Raw genomic sequence first — 20,446 nt, forward strand, 5'->3', positions numbered from 1 at the left:
CAGCAGTACAAGGATTCTAGAGGTGGACGTGTTATCACTTGGGATGAATTCCGTCAAGATTTCCAAGCTCATCATATCCCTCGGAGCGTGGTTGAAAGTAAGCGTGAGGAATTCCGCAACCTGCAGCAAGGCTCTTTGTCTGTCTATAACTACAACAAGTTGTTCCAGAAGCTCGCCCTCTTTGCCAAGCAGGACGTACCTAATGAGAAGAGCATGATATACCAGTTCAGGGGTGGTCTCAGAGAAGAAATTCAGCTAGCTCTTGTCCTCTTTGAGCCCTTGAGGTACGATGAGTTCTACAACATGGCACTGAAGCAAGAGGCTGCTCAGTTGAGGTGTGATGCTTCCAAGAAGCGAGTCAGAGATACTACTCCTTCTTCCTCTACTCAAGTGGCCAAGCAGCAGAAGTATTGGCTTCCTCCTCCTCCGTTTCGTCAGCCGTATCAGCAGAAGAGCAAAGGTGGCAGTGGTTCTTCCCCCCCCCCCAACCCCGGCTTTCAGAACATGACTTCGTCTCAACCTCCAAGATCGAGTGCTCCGTATCACCGTCCGCTTTCAGAGGTCACATACAACAAGTGCCAACAAAAGGGTCACTATGCCAACAAGTGTTTCAACCAGAGGCGTCTTCCTCCTCCTCCTGTCAGATCGGCAAGTACAGCTGTGGTCAAGCATAACCCCAAGCATGCCAAGGTCAACTTGATGAATGCAGCTCAGGCAAAGGACTCATCAGATGTCATCATGGGTAACCTTCCTGTTAATGATATTCCAGCTAAAGTTCTTTTTGACACTGGTGCATCGCATTGTTTCATCTCGAGACCGTTTACATCTAGGCATGAATTAGTTTCACAAGTTTTGCCTAGTCCTTTAGCAGTTGTCTCTCCCGGTAAGCGCATGCATGCTAACTCCATCGTTCCGGATGTTACTGTCACTTTGGGTGACTACAAGTTTCTATCTTCTCCAACGGTTCTTGGTGACTTGGATATTGATCTTATTCTCGGAATGGATTGACTTTCTAAGCACAAGGCACATCTTGATTGTGCAGCCAGGCAGATTCAATTGACTCATTCGTCTGAGGATGTAATTGTCTTTGCCGCTCGGGATAATACCATCCGTCTGTTTTCTCTCAATGAGAAGGGTGAACTCGATGCTATCTCGCAAATTCCAGTCGTTTGCGAATATCAAGACGTCTTTCCAGAAGAGCTTCCAGGAATGCCTCCGCACCGGCCAGTTGAATTCGTAATTGATCTTGAGCCCGGCACGGAACCTGTGTGCAAGCGTCCTTACAAGCTTGGACCTGAGGAGTTGAAGGAGCTGAAGAAGCAACTCGATGTTCAAGAAAGAATGGGTCTCATCCGGCCTAGTTCTTCTCCGTGGGGTTGTGGTGTTCTTTTTGTGAAGAAGAAGGATGGAACGGACCGACTTTGTGTTGATTACCGTCCATTGAACAAGAAGACCATCAAGAACAAATACCCACTTCCCAATATCAATGAGCTATTCGAACAACTGAAAGGTGCCCAAGTATTCTCCAAGCTTGATCTACGTATGGGTTATCATCAGATTCGAATCCGTGAGCAAGATATTCCCAAGACGGCTTTCAGGACAAGCTATGGTTCATATGAATACACTGTCATGTCTTTTGGCCTCGTCAACGCTCCTCCGACGTTCTCTCGCATGATGAACTTTATCTTCAATGCCTACACCAATGACTTCGTTTTGGTCTATCTCGACGACATTCTGGTTTTCTCGAAGAACAAGGAAGATCATGCCAAGCATTTGCGTTTGGTGCTTGATAAGCTCAAGGAACATCAGTTCTACGCCAAGTTCTCCAAGTGCGAATTTTGGCTCGATGAGGTTCTTTATCTTGGTCATATCATCTCTGCCAAGGGCATTGCCGTGAATCCTGAGAAGGTGTCTGCAATTGTGAATTGGGAACCTCCTCAGAACGTCAAGCAACTCCGTAGCTTCCTCGGTCTCGCAAGCTATTGCCGAAGATTCGTTGAAAACTTTTCTAAGATCGTGAAGCCTCTCTCTAATCTTCTCCAGAAGCACGTCAAGTATGTTTGGTCTCCGGAGTGTGACATTGCTTTCAACACTTTGAAAGAGAAATTGATCACTGCTCCAGTTCTGACTCCGCCTGATGAATCCAAGCCGTACGAGGTCTTTTGTGATGCCTCTCTCCAAGGTCTTGGCGCAGTGTTGATGCAAGAGAAGAAAGTTGTTGCTTATACCTCTCGCCAGTTGAAGCCCAATGAGAAGAACTACCCCACTCATGATCTCGAGTTGGCGGCAGTTGTGCATGCTCTTTTGACTTGGAGACATCTCTTATTGGGAAGAAAGGTGGACATTTTCACTGATCACAAGAGTCTCAAGTACATCTTCACTCAGCCTAATCTCAACCTCAGGCAAACTCGATGGGTCGAAATGATTCAAGAGTATAATCCGAGTATCGAGTATACTCCAGGCAAGGCCAATGTGATTGCTGACGCATTGAGCAGGAAGGCTTACTGCAACAGTCTGATTCTCAAGCCTTATCAACCCGAGCTTTGTGAAGCTTTCCGCAAACTTAATCTGCAAGTTGTTCCTCAAGGTTTCCTCGCCAACCTTCAAGTCTCTCCTACCTTGGAAGACCAGATTCGCCAAGCTCAGCTTCTTGATGCTATGGTGAAAAAGGTGAAGATTGGGATTGCCAAGAGTCAACCCAAGTACAAGTGCTACCGCCTTGATGACAAGGACACTCTCTTCTTCGAGGATCGTATTGTTGTACCCAAAGGTGACCTTCGTAAAGTGATCTTGAACGAGGCTCACAATTCTCTTCTCTCCATCCACCCTGGGAGCACGAAGATGTATCAGGACCTCAAGCAAGCTTATTGATGGACTCGAATGAAGCCGTACCCCTCTCAACTGGTCTGAAACCGGTGAACGTCAGCTTTTGGGTAATGACTTAATCACAGAAGCAGAGGAAATGTGCAAAGTCATTCGAGATAACTTCAAAGCAGCCCAATCCCGTCAGAAGAGCTACTATGATAGTAAGCACCGTGATTTGGCTTTCGAGATCGGAGATCATGTTTACCTCCGTGTTTCTCCTATGAAAGGTACTCGTCGCTTCGGTGTCAAAGGGAAGCTTGCCCCTAGATGCGTGGGACCTTTCAAGATTGTCAGCAAGAGAGGCGACCTCGCCTATCAACTCGAGCTTTCTTCAAACTTTGCAAATGTTCATGATGTGTTCCATGTCTCTCAGCTCTGAAAGTGCTTCAAGACTCCTGACCGCACCGTCAACTTCGAGGACATTGAGCTCCAAGAAGATCTCTCCTATCGTGAGCACCCAGTTGCTATTCTTGAAGAGACTGAACGCAAGACTCGCAACAAGTCAATCAAATTTCTCAAAGTCAAGTGGTCACACCATTCCGACCGTGAAGCTACCTGGGAACGCGAGGATCACCTCCGTTCTGAGTACCCGGCGTTCTTTCAGTCCTAAATCTCGGGACGAGATCCATTCGTAGTGGTGGAGTGTTGTAACACCCCGGATATGACTTACCCAATTTGTACTCCAACTCTTGCCGTTTCCGGCGTTAAGTTATTTTATTTTCTCGGGTTCGGGTCTTTGTCTCCGTGTGTTGTTATTGTTGTCATGCATCTCATATCATGTCATCATGTGCATTGCATTTTCTTATGTATTCATCTCATGCATTCGAGCATTTTTCCCGTTGTCCGTTTTGCATTCCGGCGCTTCGTTCTCCTCCGGTGGTCATTTCTAACTTTCTTTCATGTGTGGGGATTAAACATTTCCGGATTGGACCGAGACTTGCCAAGCGGCCTTGGTTTACTACTGGTAGACCGCCTGTCAAGTTTCGTATCATTTGGACTTCGTTTGATACTCCAACGGTTAACCGAGGGACCGAGAAGGCCTCGTGTGTGTTGCAGCCCAACACCCCTCCAATTTGGCCAAAACCCACCTAAACCTGCTTCATCACCTCGGTCGTTCGACCACGATCGCGTGGCCGAAAACCGTGCTCAATTTGGAGCTCCCTAGCTCCTCCTAACTCTATAAATAGACCCCCTCCCGAAATTCGCGGATCTCCTCTCACCCTAAACCCTAGACCCTTCCTCCGCCGCCGCCGAACGTGTCCGGACGGAGCCGGACAGCGTCCGCCCGCCACCACCGTCCCAGCCACGTGCTGCCACGTGGCCTGCCGCCGCCTCCCTCCGCCGAGGCCCGCGCGTCCCGCCTCCGGCCCCCGCGGCCCATACGCGGCGGGCCGCCAGGCCCCTCGTCCGCCTCCTCTCGCCCGCGGCCGCCTGCCCGCACCGACGCCGCGCCGCCGCGCCGGCCTTCCGCTCCGCCACCGGAGCCGCCCCACTCTGGCAGCCCCTCGCCGGCGCCGTACCAGGCCGCCGCGGCCACCGCCGCACCCCGACGCCGAGCGCCGCCCCGCTGCCGAAGCTCGCCGGGGACCGCGGCCACCATCGCCGCCCCGGCCCCGCGCACCTCGCCGGCCTTCTTCCGGTGTCCTCCCCGCCGGCGACCTCGGATCCGCCGCCGGTGAACAGTGCTTCGCGAGATCCAGATCCGGATGAACAGTAAACCCTAGGTGGTTTATTTCTTCTAAGTCCTCGAAATCACAGATCCATGTGCTCCTGTTCATAGCATCGTATCTTTGCATCCGTAACTCCGTTTTTGGCATATAGCTTATCAAAATGTTCATCTCAGAGAGTACATCATTTCATTCTATTTCATCATTTTCATTTGAGTTCATCTTGATGCCCGAAATGCTGTTAGAAGAGGGCTACTTGAGATATTTGTCAGATCTGCTACTCCATTTAGCTTTTTGTCATTTTTGCCATGATTAGTGTGTGCATGATATGCCCATGAGCTCTACATATGTTTTGTTAAGGGTTTTGCCATCTTTCGAGAGGTGCAAACCATGTATTTTTGTGATGTGTGTGGTGACTAGCACGAGCTTGCCAAGTGAGGCACTTGGTAATTCTGTTTTTAGGGAATTAGCATTTCCACTAAGTCCTTGAGCTGTTTAGTTCATGATGCCATATGTCCATGTTGATTCCTAGTGATCCGTGCCTCTTTTGAGGATGATCAGTAAGGATGTTTTGTTAATCTTGTAGTGCTCTATCCATCCATGTCTTTGTTTGCAATTATGGAGGACCCTAGCTTGAGTCAATCGAGCTCTACTTTTGCTACTTTGTGAATCTGGGCAGATTGTCAACTTGTTTGCAATTTTGCCGATGTTGTTGTAGTTGATCCGTGCATGCTATGTTATTGTTCTTGCCATGTCTAGTTTTCATTTTGTGTGTTCTTGATAGATGTATGCTTATCTTGTCATGACTTGCACCGTAGTGAGTGCATCGAGCTCGTAAACATGCCTACTTGAGTTATGTTTCAGCATGTGCCAGTTTTCACTAAGTCTGAAATCTGATTATGTTTTTGCCATGTTCACATGCTTGTTAGTATATTTTCTGATCCCTTTTGGCTCAAGGTCACTAAGGGACTTTTGTTAAGCTCTTTGAGTAGCTCCATGCCATGCTTTACTTTGCCATGTTTAGGTACTGTAGCATGTAGTTTTGTTGCTCCGAAGAGTGCTACTTGATCTGAAATTCCAGACAAGTGTTTATTTCACTAAGTCTGAAATCTGTTTGCCATATGCATTTTTGCCATGCTTGTTTGAACCTGTTCATGGATGAATTGGCCGTAGCTCAGTGCTAAACTTTTGTTAAGCATCTTGAATGCATCCCTGCCATGTATTTTTTTGTCATGTTTGGGTGTTGTCGCATGTTCATCTCATTGCATTTAGATGGCTACTTGTTGTAAATCGCAGACCGGTGTCATATTTGTTTTGCTTGCCATTTTCAAACCGTAACTCCGATTCCGATGATCTTTATGTCGTTTCCAAGCGATTTCATCTCATCTTTCGAGTGGCACACTTGGATTTCCAAGTTGAGGCCAGGTTCATGCATTCCTTGTCACATCTTGCATATGCATCCCGCATCGCATCCCGCATAGCATACCATCCTTGCATCATGTTGTTTGATCCTTGCACGTGGTTGATTGTGTCCTTGTTGCTTGCTTGTCTTGTTTGGGTAGAGCCGGGAGACGAGTTCGTTAACGAGGAGGCCATTGAGTTTGCTTTCGAGGATCCAGTCAACTCTGACAACTGTGCAGGCAAGATGATCATACCCTCGAAATCACTACTATCTTTGCTATGCTAGATTGCTCGCTCTTTTTCTATGCCAATGCTACGATGCCTACCATTTGCTTTCAAGCCTCCCAAATTGCCATGTCAAACCTCTAACCCACCTTGTCCTAGCAAACCGTTGATTGGCTATGTTACCGCTTTGCTCAGCCCCTCTTATAGCGTTGCTAGTTGCAGGTGAAGATTGAAGGTCGTTCCTTGTTGGAACATTTATTTACTTGTTGGGATATCATTATATTATCTTGCTATTTTAATGCATCTATATACTTGGTAAAGGGTGGAAGGCTCGGCCTCTCGCCTAGTGTTTTGTTCCACTCTTGCCGCCCTAGTTTCCGTCATATCGGTGTTATGTTCCCGGATTTTGCGTTCCTTACGCGGTTGGGTTATAATGGGAACCCCTTGATAGTTCTCCTTGATTAAAGCTTTTCCAGCAATGCCCAACCTTGGTTTTACCATTTGCCACCTAGCCTCTTTTTCCCTTGGGTTTCCGGAGCCCAAGGGTCATCTTATTTTAACCCCCCCGGGCCAGTGCTCCTCTGAGTGTTGGTCCACCTGTCAGCTGCCGGTGGCCACCAGGGGCAACTCTGGGTTGGCCTACCCGTACCTAGGACAATCTGAGTGTGCCCTGAGAAAGAGATATGTGCAGCTCCTATCGGGATTTGTCGGCACATTCGGGCGGTGTTGCTGGTCTTGTTTTAACCTGTCGAATTGTCTTGAAGAACCAAGGTACCGAGTCTGATCGGAACATCTCGGGGGGAGGTCTATTCCTTCGTTGACCGTGAGAGCTTGTCATGGGCTAAGTTGGGACTCCCCTGCAGGGATTTGAACTTTCGAAAGCCGTGCCCGCAGTTATGGGCAGATGGGAATTTGTTAATGTCCGGTTGTAGATAACTTGAACCTTAATTTAATTAAAATGCATCAACCGAGTGTGTTACCGCAATGGCCTCTTCTCGGCGGAGTCCGGGAAGTGGACACGGTGTTGGAGTAATGTTTGTGCAGGTTGCTCTCTAGATTCTCGCTCGCGCTTTGCCTCCTCTTCTCGCTCTCTTTTGAGAATAAGTTAGCCACCACATATGCTAGTCGCTTGCTGCAGCTCCACTTATATATTTACCTTGCCTTACCTATAAGCTTAAATAGTCTTGATCGCGAGGGTGCGAGATTGCTGAGTCCCTGTGGCTCACAGATTACTATTACACCAGATGCAGGGCCTGATGATTCCGCTCCAGGTGACGCGCTCGAGCTCAAGTGGGAGTTCGACGAGGACTCTCAACGTTACTATGTTTCTTTTCCTGATGATCAGTAGTGGTGCCCTGTTGGGGGTGATCGGGACCATGTCGCTTGTTGGGTTGTCTTTTATTTTGGCACCGTAGTCGGGCCATGAGTGTTTGGATGATGTAATGTTATTTATGTACTTGATTGACGTGGCGAGTGTAACCAACTATGTTATCTCCCCTTTTATTAATTATATTACATGGGATGTTTGTGAAGATTGCCTAACTTGCGACATATGCCTTCAATGCGATTATGCCTCTAAGTCGTGCCTCGACACGTGGGAGATATAGTCGCATCGAGGGTGTTACATAAACTCCTAGATAATATTATGGTTAATTATTCTCAATGGCATACCGAAAGATCTTCCACTAGTAAAAAAGTGCATGCGATTGAAGAAATAAATGTTTTGAGTGGAAAGATGGATGCGCTTATGAAATTGTTTGCTAATAAGAGTGCTCCTATTGATCCTAATGATATGCCTTTGTCTACTTTGATTGGAAACAATAACAAATCTATGGATGTGAATTTTGTTGGTAGGAACAATTTTGGTAATAGCACGTATAGAGGTAATTTTAATCCTAGGCCGTTTCCTAGTAATTCCTATAATAAGTATGGTAATTCCTACAACAATTCTTATGGAAATTATAATAAGATGCCCTCTTAATTTGAGAATATTTTTAAATAATTTATTAATTCGCAAAAGAATTTCAATTCTTTGATTGAAGAAAAACTGCTTAAGATTGATGATTTGGCTAGGAACGTGGATAGAATTTCTCTTGATGTTGATTCTTTGAAACTTAGATCTATTCCACCTAAGCATGATATTAATGAGTCTCTCAAAGCCATGAGAATTTCCATTGATGAGTGCAAAGAAAGAACCGCTAAGATGTGTGCTAAGAAAGATTGGTTTATAAAAAGTGTGTTCTTCTAGTTTCCGTGAAAATAATGATGAAAATCTTAAAGTAATTGATGTGACTCCAATTGAATCTTTGTTTTCAAATGTAAATCTTGATAAATATGGGACTGGAGATGAGTCAACTTTAGTTAGAAGGCATCCCAATGATTCAGAGTTTTTAGATCTTGATACAAAAATTGATAAAAGTGGGATTGGAGAGGTCAAAACTTTAAATAGCAATGAACCCACTCTTTTGGATTTCAAGGAATTTAATTATGATAATTGTTCTTTAATAGATTGTATTTCCTTGTTGCAATCCATGTTGAACTCTTCTCATGCTTATAATCAAAACAAAGCTTTTACTAAACATATCGTTGATGCTATGATGCAATTTTTTGAAGAAAAGGTTGAATTGGAAGTTTCTATCCCTAGAAAACTTTATGATGGGTGGGAACCTACTATTAAGATTAAGATTAAAGATTATGAATGCCTTGCTTTGTATGATTTGGATGCTAGTGTTTCCATGATTCCAAAAACTTTATGTGATGTGTTAGGTTTCCGTGAATTTGATGATTGTTCTTTAAATTTGCATCTTGCTGATTCCACTATTAAGAAACCTATGGTAAGAATTAATGATGTTCTTATTGTTGCAAATAGGAATTATGTGCCTGTAGATTTCATTGTTCTTGATATAGATTGCAATCCTACATGTCCTATTATTCTTGGTAGACCTTTCCTTATAACGATTGGTGCAATTATTGATATGAAAGAAGGAAACATTAGATTTCAATTTCCGTTAAGGAAAGACATGGAACACTTCCATAGAAATAAAATTAAATTCCCTTATGAATCTATTATAAGAGCCACTTATGGATTGCATGCCGAAGATGATAACTCTTAGATCTATTCGTGTTTTATGCCTAGTTAGGGGCGTTAAACAATAGTGCTTGTTGGAAGGCAACCCAATTTTATTTCTTTTCTTGCTTTTAGGTCCTGTTTTGCAATAAATATTTCATCTAGCCTCTGGTTAGATGTGGTTTTGTGTGTTTAATTTGTGTGTGTGCCAAGTAAAACCTTTGGGATAGCCTACGGTGGTAGTTGATTTGATCCTGCTGAAAAATAGAAACTTTTGCGCCTAAATGATTAGTTTTCATTTTTAGCAGAAGCGTGGTACAATACTAATTCTTTTTGCAGAGGATTAATAAACAAATTGTCTAGGACTTCCTAATTTCTCAGGATTTTTGGAGTTACGAAAGTATTCGAAATCTCCAGATTTCTTCAGATTGTTTTGTTTTCGAAAGGTTCTGTTTTTCGCGTGTTGTTTGCTTATTTTGATGCATCTATGCCTAGTACCGGGGGTATGAAACATGGAAAAGTTGGAATACAGTAGATATTACACCAATACTAGTAGAATGCCCGTGCATTGCTACGGGCTACAATTCATATAAATGAACCAAAAATGATTAAGGTCGTCTTCAAGGTTGAAGCTCATTTCTTCCTCATACATCCGAGCGTTCTTGGACATCAAACGACGCCCAAGCATATGTGGGGGAGAAATATGGTTGTCCAGACTATCCGCCATGTTATCTCCAAGACGTGGGCCCAATACAATATCCCCACCTCACGATGCACCCTTCCCCCCCTCGGTTTCCCATCGTAGCGGGACATTTCTCGCTAGAGCCATTTCCTTTAAAAACGGATGACACCCATCTCACCTTCGCCATGGCACCCTCTCTTCTTTACAACGTACTTCCCCACGGACCGGCAAGGAGTCCTATGCCAAGCGCCCTGCTCTCCACCCTGATCCTTAGCCCCCATGTTCATGCCGATTCGCTACAACCATCAAGGGGGAGGAGGTGTGCACCACCCGTGACGCCCCCCGCGCCAAAAGTGTAATCTCGACAGTGAAAAACATAATTTTTAAATGCTTAATCTCAACAGTGAAAAACAACATGAAAGGATTTAGGCGTGCACACAACTTAATTTGTCCTAGCAAATCTATAACACCAGTAGTTTTCAATTCATATTTTATTTTAGATTGACACTAAACCTTCTACTAAAAATATCAGACTAAATAGGAACTCAGCCGTATGTCCGTGCGTTGCTGTGGAGAAAATGCAAGTAAATGTATCAATCAGTTTATCTAAGGACATGCCTAACGTATGCCCTGTTTATCAACTTAGTTAGTAAATACTGTGGGATCGGTCACCAGAGTAATTTTTGTGCCAACCGAATTCCATGTGTGTCTTCTTCCTCTCTCCTTCGTCGTCCTCCTCCCGCTCCCGCGAGCCACCCTCTTGACTCCGGCCTAACCATTGTCTTCTTCCTTTACTTAGGCCTCCTCCTCCCGCTCCGCCTGCCTAACCATAGTCCCCTGTTTTCTTTGAGTTGATATCGAGGCTCATCAGCCGAGGCCGATGATCGTCGTGACTTCATATTATAGAGTTGTAGATGTCCTTAACATGACTGAAACTATTTGACCGTTAGCAGAGTGCCCTTAATATTTTGGGAGGACTGATGGTTTCAGGCTGTTCCTTTAGCCACTTAGTTTTTGGGACTTGTACTACATAGTTAATGAGCAAGGCAAGACTGTTAGATATCTGGGATGCCAACGGATTAGGCCCGGTAGAAGGAGCAGCAACGATGAGTTGATGCAATGATGGCATGCGTTGGAATGTGTTCCTCAGATCGTTGTGAGGACCAGATTGTTTGGCAATATATGAGGCTAAGTGTTGATCATTCTTCTGAACTTTGTACAAGACCTGAACTGTTTAGTGTAGAGTGCAAGTAACGCCTTATTTTCTTTTCATGGGGTCTCTCCTCTCAACCCTCGGCTCTCCTAGATTAGATGGTGAAGCTCTCATTGTTGCAATGGTGGTTTCTGCTACTAATCAAATCGAGGGGCCATCAGGGGTGCTCTCCTCTCAAGTCACATTAGGGGCATCACTAATAGAAGCCCTAGAAGGCTTTAACTCTTATTCAAAAGATTCTTTTTGAGGAGTTCAACCCTTGTCTAACCTAACCCGAATACATTTATACATTTAACTACCAAAAACTTGAGAAGTGTCATCCACTGCTTCAATTTCTCAAGGATAAAAAGGGACCTTCAAGCTTGTCCAGGCTAGGGCAGCGGGAGACCAGACTGCAGTTTCCTTCATCACATCCATTTTCCAGTGGAGGCTGGGAGCTATCTAGCCATGTACTTGATTTAGACACCATAACTGTGGCATGCAATTGATCCAAGAAACCACAAACCAATTCAACAATCTCTATCAAAAGAGCATAAGCACACATAAAAGAACTAACCCTACCTGAATGTTTTCTGGTCGTACCCAGTCCTCAAATGCTTGCTTTCCAGGAACGAACTTTTAGATCCTAAAACACAAATGCTTTTCAACTTGTTGATGTTTCAAGGTGTCATATTTTCCCAGAACTATTCACAATGTCTGTATGACATTGCGCAAATCTAGCGATGAGGAGTTGTTGAGACCTTACGAAGAAGAAATCATTTTGAAGCATTACAGAGTCGATATTAGCCACCATTTTAATCAGCAGCATAGTAACATATAACGACTGGCATCGATGGGTGGACAAGCCATGTCGTGCATCAGTATGATGATCACTGCACTGCACGGCGCTTTCAACTTGAAAGAAAGTGTACATAGCAACGACTTCACCCTACACATGACGTTCCATTGTATAATTACGCCCCAATGCCATGATATTCACATGAACAACATGCACACACAAATACAACTAACCAAACATTGATATTCACCAACTAAAAGCACAGTGATTTTATTTGGTCAGAAGCACCACCAGTATGTCACTGTGCATGCAACCAAATGAATGACGGTATATTGAAAGAGGAGCAAAAAAGAGGATCCTGTCTATGACATGCATGTAAGACTCAACAAAGAACCGAACAAAAAATTATTTGCAGCCAACCATTATTACATCAGGGATATCTTGGCTAGCAACCTCTAACAAACAAAAGATCCATCGCAATTCATTACAACATCAACAACAGTTCATATTGCACTCCAACAATCAAAAGATAATATATACATAAGAATAAGCGCGTACACCTTACCTATAGTGAATGCCATTTGAATTAACCCATAGATCCATTTGAATAACACATCGAGGCCCATGAACAAGCGCGAGAAAAACCGATATCTAACAGAGTAAAAGAATCATGCCACATATTTCAACGGTATTGCATAGGAGAGCGAGAGGAACATACCTCTCCGTGGCTTGCCAATCAATTATAGATGCAGCTCTCGTCCATCTGCATTTTCTCGATCCAAAGAGTCTTGGCCTTGTTGGTTCTTGCTAGTACCTGCGTTGGAGAAGCAAACCCATCTACTAAGCGGCCTACCAAGGCGGTGACTCCTGCCCATAGGCCCCCAGATGAGGCGGGAAGGCTGGCCCGCTTAGGCATCAAGGCCGGAGCAAGAAATCCATTCGTTCAATTTAAAATCATTTTTACCTAATGTTTTTACAGGATTCTCTTTGACAAGTTTCGGTAACCTATTTTTTTTAATAAATTTAAACAACATCATCAATGCTATGAAAAATATGAAGTCTTGAGAGCTTGGGTCGCTTCACCATAGTTTTATCTTGAGCACTCATGCTCCATCATCTGACATGCAGATCCACTAGTACGCATCAGACTCAACTTTGGTAACCCGACCGCATAATCTAACATGTGATCACAACAAATCGTCATCCGGTTTGTAAGCATGGTCCACATAATAGAAAAGGATTCTTACTTTCCTAGGCCTGAGATTGTTTATCGCCGACACATCTCCAGCTTGGCCCCCCTTTGCCGTGATAGGCAGGTTGATGTCGTTCCTATACGCCACCGATAAGCCTGCATCAACCACCACTGGCCCATATCTTCTTTGTTTGGGTTTCTAGATGAACCAAATCATAATCAGATGATTATGATTTGGTTGAAATACCTTTACAAACAAATAGAGTGTGAAGTAACTCGTCTCTTTTTACAATAGAAAACAAAGAACGATTGTAGAGAAAAAAGAATCTCATTACTTTACCTCTTGTTGTTGCTTCGCTCACTGGAAGCTACACACTTGTTGTTTTGGCTGTGTCTGTATATCATGAGGAACATTAACTTCCTAGGAAACTTCATGTTTATTTCTCTTCCATCCAAGAGAAAAAAGATCAATAGAATCAATCTATCTATATACTACTTGTAGGTAATTTCCTACTCCATGCTTTTGAAATCCTGAACGCTTGCAAGGTAGTCTATTTGTTTTCGGAAATGGGCAGCTAGGCAGGTGACCAATCTCTAATTGCTTATAACACAACCTGATTAAAAAGTAAGTTCCTGATTTTTTTTCAAACTGCTAGATACGTTTGACATGGAATAACAATCTTTAAATCAAAAAACATTGCAATTTAGGAGGATAAGCATGACTTGAGTTTCCTTGTTGGAACAAATGTTCACAACATCATTATTTTGAGCAGCACACTAATTTATGCCCTTTATTTGAGTTTGATTTCACATGAAGGGTAGGTCCTCTCCAGGATTTACATATTGCAATTCTTCAACAAAATTTACAAGTAATCAAATGCAACAAAATTTCATCCCTACTGATTGAGGGTTATCAAATACTCCTCTATCATTTCCTTAGCAGTAACACTGATGTTTTCCTTAGCAACAACAACAAAAATTCATCCCTACTGCTCTAGGAGTACATCGGCACTCAAAGCAACACGGATCCTCCTCCTCTATCTTTTCTTAGAAATAATAACACAAGCACTAAAAAAGCAAGCAATCACCTCATCCATGCGAGAAAAGGAGAACGTCCTCCGAAGCTCCAGTATTTACGAAGTCACTAAGTTGCATCAAATCCACATAAGCTGGAAGAAGGCACCGTGTTTCTCTGGATTCTCCGGGCGGGGAAGATAGCAGTAGGAGGAGGGAGGAGGGCTGGCGACCAAAGGGCCCTGCTCGCCGACGTCGACGACCGCTCGTTGGAGATGACCACCGCGTCGGACCCCACCGCTGGGATCTGCTCCATGGTCGACGCCGTCCTCTAGCGTTGGGCACACATAGGTAGTGTAGCCTCGCCTGGGAGGCACAGCTTCGGCCTGAGGTGGAGAGCGAGATTAGGTGGCTCGCAAAGGAGGGCCACACGTGACGACGACCTCGATCTGCATGAATTCGGCTCCGGCGACCTCGATCTGGCAGTCGCCAGGCAAGGGGGCAAGCCAGGGTGGTCCTCATTGCTTGGGCGCCGACGCATGCGGATGGGACATGGGAGACGGTCGAGCAGAGTATGGGAGAGGTGGGAGATGGATTCATGGATATATCATTGAAAAAAAGACTTCTTTCATTCTGAAAATATCGGTCGGGCTAGTGATTTCCTTCGTTCTGAAAATCTGTTTTTCTTATATAACAAATTGCACTATTGAGAGGGACGGATTGATTTGGATAATTTTGGAAAGTTAGATCCATAATTTTTATACACTTTGGAAAGTTTTGGTTTGTAATAAAAGAGAGGGATTAGTTGATCTGGATCAGTTAGGAAAGTTAATTAAAATCTGTTATTTGTTTCCTCAACATCTGTTATTTGTTTCCTAAAACAAATTGCACTAATTGGAGGGATCGATTGATTTAAATAAGTTAGGAAAGTTAGATCTGTGATTTTTTATACGTTAGGAAAGTGCTGGCTTGTAATAAAAGAGTGGAGATAAAATAAACTGACGGATAAGAAAACCTGGTGGGGTGGTGGGAGGTGGGAGAAAATAAAACCAGACGGAAATAAAACCGGAGTACCAGGCTACCAACTGCTCCATTATGAGTGGAGATAAATAAAGAATGAGTTCACAACAGTACCAAAAGTGGTGATTTATTTTCTTATACTAACAGAGCTTACGATATTTTTTGTTGAAGTTTTGTGTTGTGAAGTTTTCAAGTTTTGGGTAAGGTTTGATGGACTATGGAATAAGGAGTGGCAAGAGCCTAAGCTTGGGGATTCCCAAGGCACCCCAAGGTAATATTCAAGAATGCCAAAAATCATAAGCTTGGGAATGCCCCGGGAAGGCATCCCCTCTTTCGTCTTTGTCTATCGGTAATTTTACTTGAGGCTATATTTTTATTCACCACATGATATGTATTTTTTTTGGAGCGTCTTGTATGATTTGAGTCTTTGTTTTTTAGTTTGCCTCAATCATCCTTGCTATATACACCTTTTTGGGAGAGACACGCATGAATCGTGGTTTATTAAAATACTCTATGTGCTTCACTTATATCTTTTGAGCTAGGCAATTTTGCTCTAGTGCTTCACTTATATCTTTTTAGAGCACGACGGTGGTTTTATTTTATAGAAATTGATAAACTCTTGTACTTCACTTATATTATTTTGAGAGTCTTTAGAACAGCATGGTAATTTGCTTTGGTTATAAAATTAGTCCTAATATGATAGGCATCCAAGAGGGATATAATAAAAACTTGTATATAAAGTGCATTGAATACTATGAGAAGTTTGATTCCTTATGATTGTTTTGATATATGAAGATGGTGATATTAGAGTCATGCTAGTAAGTAGTTGTGAATTTGAGAAATACTTGTGTTAAGGTTTGTGAGTCCCGTAGCATGCACATATGGTGAACCATTATGTAACGAAGTTGGAGCATGAGATGTTTCTTGATTGTCTTCTTTATGAGTGGCGGTCGGGGACGAGCGATGGTCTTTTCCTACCAATATATCCCCCTAGGAGCATGCGCGTAGTACTTTGTTTTGATGACCAATAGATTTTTGCAATAAGTATGTGAGTTCTTTATGACTAATGTTGAGTCCATGGATTATACACACTCTCACCTTTCTGCCATTGCTAGCCTCTCTAGTACCACGCAAATTTCACCGGTACCATAAACCCACCACATATCCTTCCTCAAAACAACCACCATACCTACCTATCATGACATTTCCATATGCATTCCGAGATATATTGCCATGCAACTTTCCACTGTTCCGTTTATTATGACATACATCATCATTGTCATATTGCTTTGCATGATCATGTAGTTGACATCGTATTTGTGGCAAAGCCACCATTCATAATTTTTATACATGTCACTCTTGATTCATTGCACATCCTGGTACACCGCCGGAGGCATTCACATAGAGTCATATTTTTGTTCTAGTATCGAGTTGTAATTCTTGAGTTGTAAGTAAATAGAAGTGTGATGATTTTCATTGTTAGAGCATTGTCCCATGTGAGGAAATAAGAAAAATGAGAGAAAAAGAGAGAATGGACAATGCTACTATCCTTTTTGCCACACTTGTGCTTCAAAGTAGCACCATGATCTTTATGATATAGTCTCCTATGTTATCACTTTCATATACTAGTGGGAATTTTTAATTATAGAACTTGGCTTGTATATTCCAATGGTGGGCTTCCTCAAACGCCCTGGGTCTTCATGAGCAAGCAAGTTGGATGCACACCCACATAGTTTTGTTTTTGAGCTTTCATAAACTTATAGCTCTAGTGCGTTCGTTGCATGGCAATCCCTACTCACTCACATTGATATCTATTAATGGGCATCTTCATAGCCCGTTGATACGCCTAGTTGATGTGAGACTATCTCCTTCTTTTTTGTCTTCTCCACAACCACCGTCTATTCCACCTATAGTTCTATGTCCATGGCTCACGCTCCTGTATTGCATGAAAGTTGAAAAGGTTTGAGAACATCAAAAGTATGAAAAATTGCTTGGCTTGTCATCGGGGTTGTGCATGATTTGAATATTTGTGTGATGAAGATGGAGCATAGCCAGACTATATGATTTTGTAGGGATAAGCTTTCTTTGGCCATGTTATTTTGAGAAGACAAAATTATTTTGATAGTATGCTTGAAGTATCATTGTTTTTATGTCAATATTAAACTTTTGTTTTGAATCTTATGGATCTGAACATTCATGCCACAATAAAGAGAATTACATGGATAAATATGTTAGGTAGCATTCCACATCAAAAATTCTATTTTTATCATTTACCTACTCGAGGGCGAGTAGGAATTAAGCTTGGGGATGCTTGATACATCTCCAATGTATCTATAATTTTTTATTGTTCCATACTATTATATTATCTGTTTTGGATGTTTTATATGCATTAATATGCAATTTGATATGATTTTTGGGACTAACCTATTAACCTAGAGCCTAGTGCCAGTTTCTGTTTTCCCCTTGTTTTAGAGTTTCACAGAAAAGAAATACCAAACAGAGTCCGAACGGAATAAAACTTTCGCGATGATTTTTCTTGCACAAGAAGACACCCAGGAGACTCGGAGTGCAAGTTAGAAGAGCCATGAGGCGGCCACAAGGGTGGAGGGCGCCCCCAACCTTGTGGGCCCCTCGATGACCCCTTGACCTAGATCTTCCTCATATATATACACATATACCCCAAAAACTTCTATGGGAGCCATAAAACCACTTTTCCACCGCCGCAACCTTTTGTACCCATGAGATCCCATCTTGGGGCCTTTTCCAGCATCCTACCGGAGGGGGATTCGATCACGGAAGTCTTCTACATCAACACCATTGCCTCTTCGATGAAGCGTGAGTAGTTTACCACAGACCTACGGGTCCTTAGCTAGTAGCTAGATGGCCTTTTCTCTCTCTTTGATTCTCAATACAAAGTTCTCCTCGATGTTCGTGGAGGTCTATTCGATGTAATACTCTTTTACGGTCTGTTTGCCGAGATCCGATGAATTGTGGATTTATGATCAACTTATCTATGAATATTATTTGAATCTCCTCTGAATTCTTTTATGCATGATTTGATCTCTTTCCAAGTCTCTTCGAACTATCGATTTGGTTTGGCCAACTAGATTGGGTTTTCTTGCAATGGGAGAAGTGCTTAGCTTTGGGTTCAATCTTGTGGTGCTCGATCCTAGTGACAGAAGGGGAACCGACACGTATTGTATTGTTGCCATCGAGATAAAAAGATGGGGTTTTCATCATATTGTTTGAGTTAATTCCTCTACATCATGTCATCTTGCTTAAGGCGTTACTCTTGTTAATACTCTAGATGCATGCTGGATAGCGGTCGATATGTGGAGTAATAGTAGTAGATGCAGAATCGTTTCGGTCTACTTGACACAGACGTGATGCCTATATTCATGATCATTGCCTTAGATATCGTCATAACTTTGCGCTTTTCTATCAATTGCTCGGCATTAATTTGTTCATCCACAGTAATATCTTCTATCTTGAGAGAAGTCTCTAGTGAAACCTATGGCCCCCGGGTCTATTTTCCATCATACAAGTTTCCGATCTACAATTCTAGTCTCCTATTTACTTTCTTTTGTAATTTTTTACTTTTCGTTTCATAAACCAAAAATACCAAAAATATTACTTTACCGTTTATCTATCTCTATCAGATCTCATGTTGCAAATAACTGTGAAGAGATTAACAACCCCTTTATCATGTTGGGTGCAAGGTTGTTATTTGTTTGTGCAGGTATTCGGTGGCTTTCACGTTCTCTCCTACTGGATTGATACCTTGGTTCTCAAAACTGAGGGAAATACTTACGCTACTTTGCTGCATCACTCTTCCTCTTCGAGGGAAAAAACAACGCAAGCATTCTACGCCACACAAGGCACTCGGGTAGATTATGCGTCTGTCGCATACCCGCAGTCAAATGGTCAGGCTGAGAGAGAAAACGGCCTGATTCTTCAAGGGTTGAAGCCATGCCGCATGCGTTATTTTGGAACATGCGGCCAAAGCCCGGGTCACCAAGCTACCATCAGTTCTGTGGGGCCTAAGGATGACCCTCAACCTGTCTACAAATTGCACCCCTTCTTCATGGTGTATGGAGCCGAGGTTGTTTTACCGAGTGATCTCCTCCACAAGTCACCTCAAGTGGACCTATACTCCGAAGCCGAAGCTGAACAAGCACGACAAGATGATGTTGATCTCCTTGAGGAAGAGAGGGAGATGACCCTTATTCGGTCAGCTGTGTACCAGCAAGACCTGCAACATTTTCATGACAGACACATCAGAGGTCGTGCCTTTCAGGAGGGAGACCTTGTGCTCCGAGTGGATCAACAGAGACCACACAAGCTTGCTCCTGCATGGGAAGGTCCTTTGCTTGTTTCCAAAGTTCTACATAATGGAGCCTACCATCTATACAACCTCACAAAGAAAAATTGATGAGCCCCGCGCTTGGAATGCGGACCTACTTGGATGATTCTATACCTGATGTTGAGATGCCAAGATGTAATGAAAGCACTCGAGTGATGTTTGATGAATAAAAAGCATGACTTTTTCATTACTTCATTGGCTTCACTTGTATGCGTTCACTAACTTAAAAACCCCAGTTGGTTGGCTTAGCTACGAACCAGTCTTCCCCTAAGTTAAGAAATCACTCTGAGTGACGAGCATTCCTCTCACTTGGGGGCTTAGTTGCGAACCAACTTTCGCCTAAGTTAAAAACACTCCGAGTGACAAGCGTTCCTCTCACCCGGGGCTTGGCTGTGAACCAGCCTTCGCCTAAGTTAGAAAACCACTTTGGGTGACGAGCGTTCCTCTCACTCGGGGGCTTAGCTGCGAACCATCACTACAAAAAAATACACTTCCGTGATGATACATTTTTGTCACAGTAGGTCGCGTTTTCTGTCATGCATGCACATCCATGACAAATTTATGACAGAATCAAGATAGTCATACCTGTGCGGTCGTAGAAGTGTTCCATGACATAGCCAAAATTATCATCACGGAAGTGTCCACTTCCATGACGATAAATCGCGCGTCACAGAAGTGCTTTCATCAAGGGTGACCGACACGTGGCATCCACCATAACGGAACGCCGTTAAGCTATCGGGTCGGATTTTGGATCCGATAACCCGTTAACAGCCACGACCAATGCTGATTTTCCATGTGTAAAATTCTCATTGGCTGACGGATCCACGCGTCAGCTCCACGTTGGCACAGGTGTCACTCCTCCAATGGTCGAGATGGGCCTATGATATGTTGACATGTGGACCGGCCCAAAAGTGGCCCACAAAGAGTAAATGGGCCGGCCCAACCGAAGGCCCATAAGA

At 43.4% G+C, this 20,446-nt stretch overlaps 1 long non-coding RNA gene across 9 annotated transcripts; it reads right to left on the bottom strand.

The window, feature by feature from the left end:
* Positions 1 to 11,313: 11,313 nt before the first annotated feature.
* On the bottom strand, positions 11,314 to 14,750 carry LOC125537531. 9 transcript variants are annotated; one of them, XR_007295974.1, is made up of 4 exons: positions 14,179 to 14,750; positions 11,866 to 13,484; positions 11,682 to 11,745; positions 11,314 to 11,591 (listed from the first exon to the last, which is right to left on the bottom strand). It is a non-coding gene; the product is annotated as an uncharacterized LOC125537531 (long non-coding RNA). The 9 variants fall into 9 exon arrangements; XR_007295971.1 differs by having other exon boundaries at positions 11,861 to 13,484; XR_007295969.1 differs by having other exon boundaries at positions 11,314 to 13,337; positions 13,431 to 13,484.
* Between the last annotated feature and the right edge of the window lie 5,696 nt (positions 14,751 to 20,446).

This window comes from Triticum urartu, chromosome 2 (genome assembly GCF_003073215.2).
Source record: "Triticum urartu cultivar G1812 chromosome 2, Tu2.1, whole genome shotgun sequence".
Classification (NCBI taxonomy): domain Eukaryota; kingdom Viridiplantae; phylum Streptophyta; class Magnoliopsida; order Poales; family Poaceae; genus Triticum; species Triticum urartu.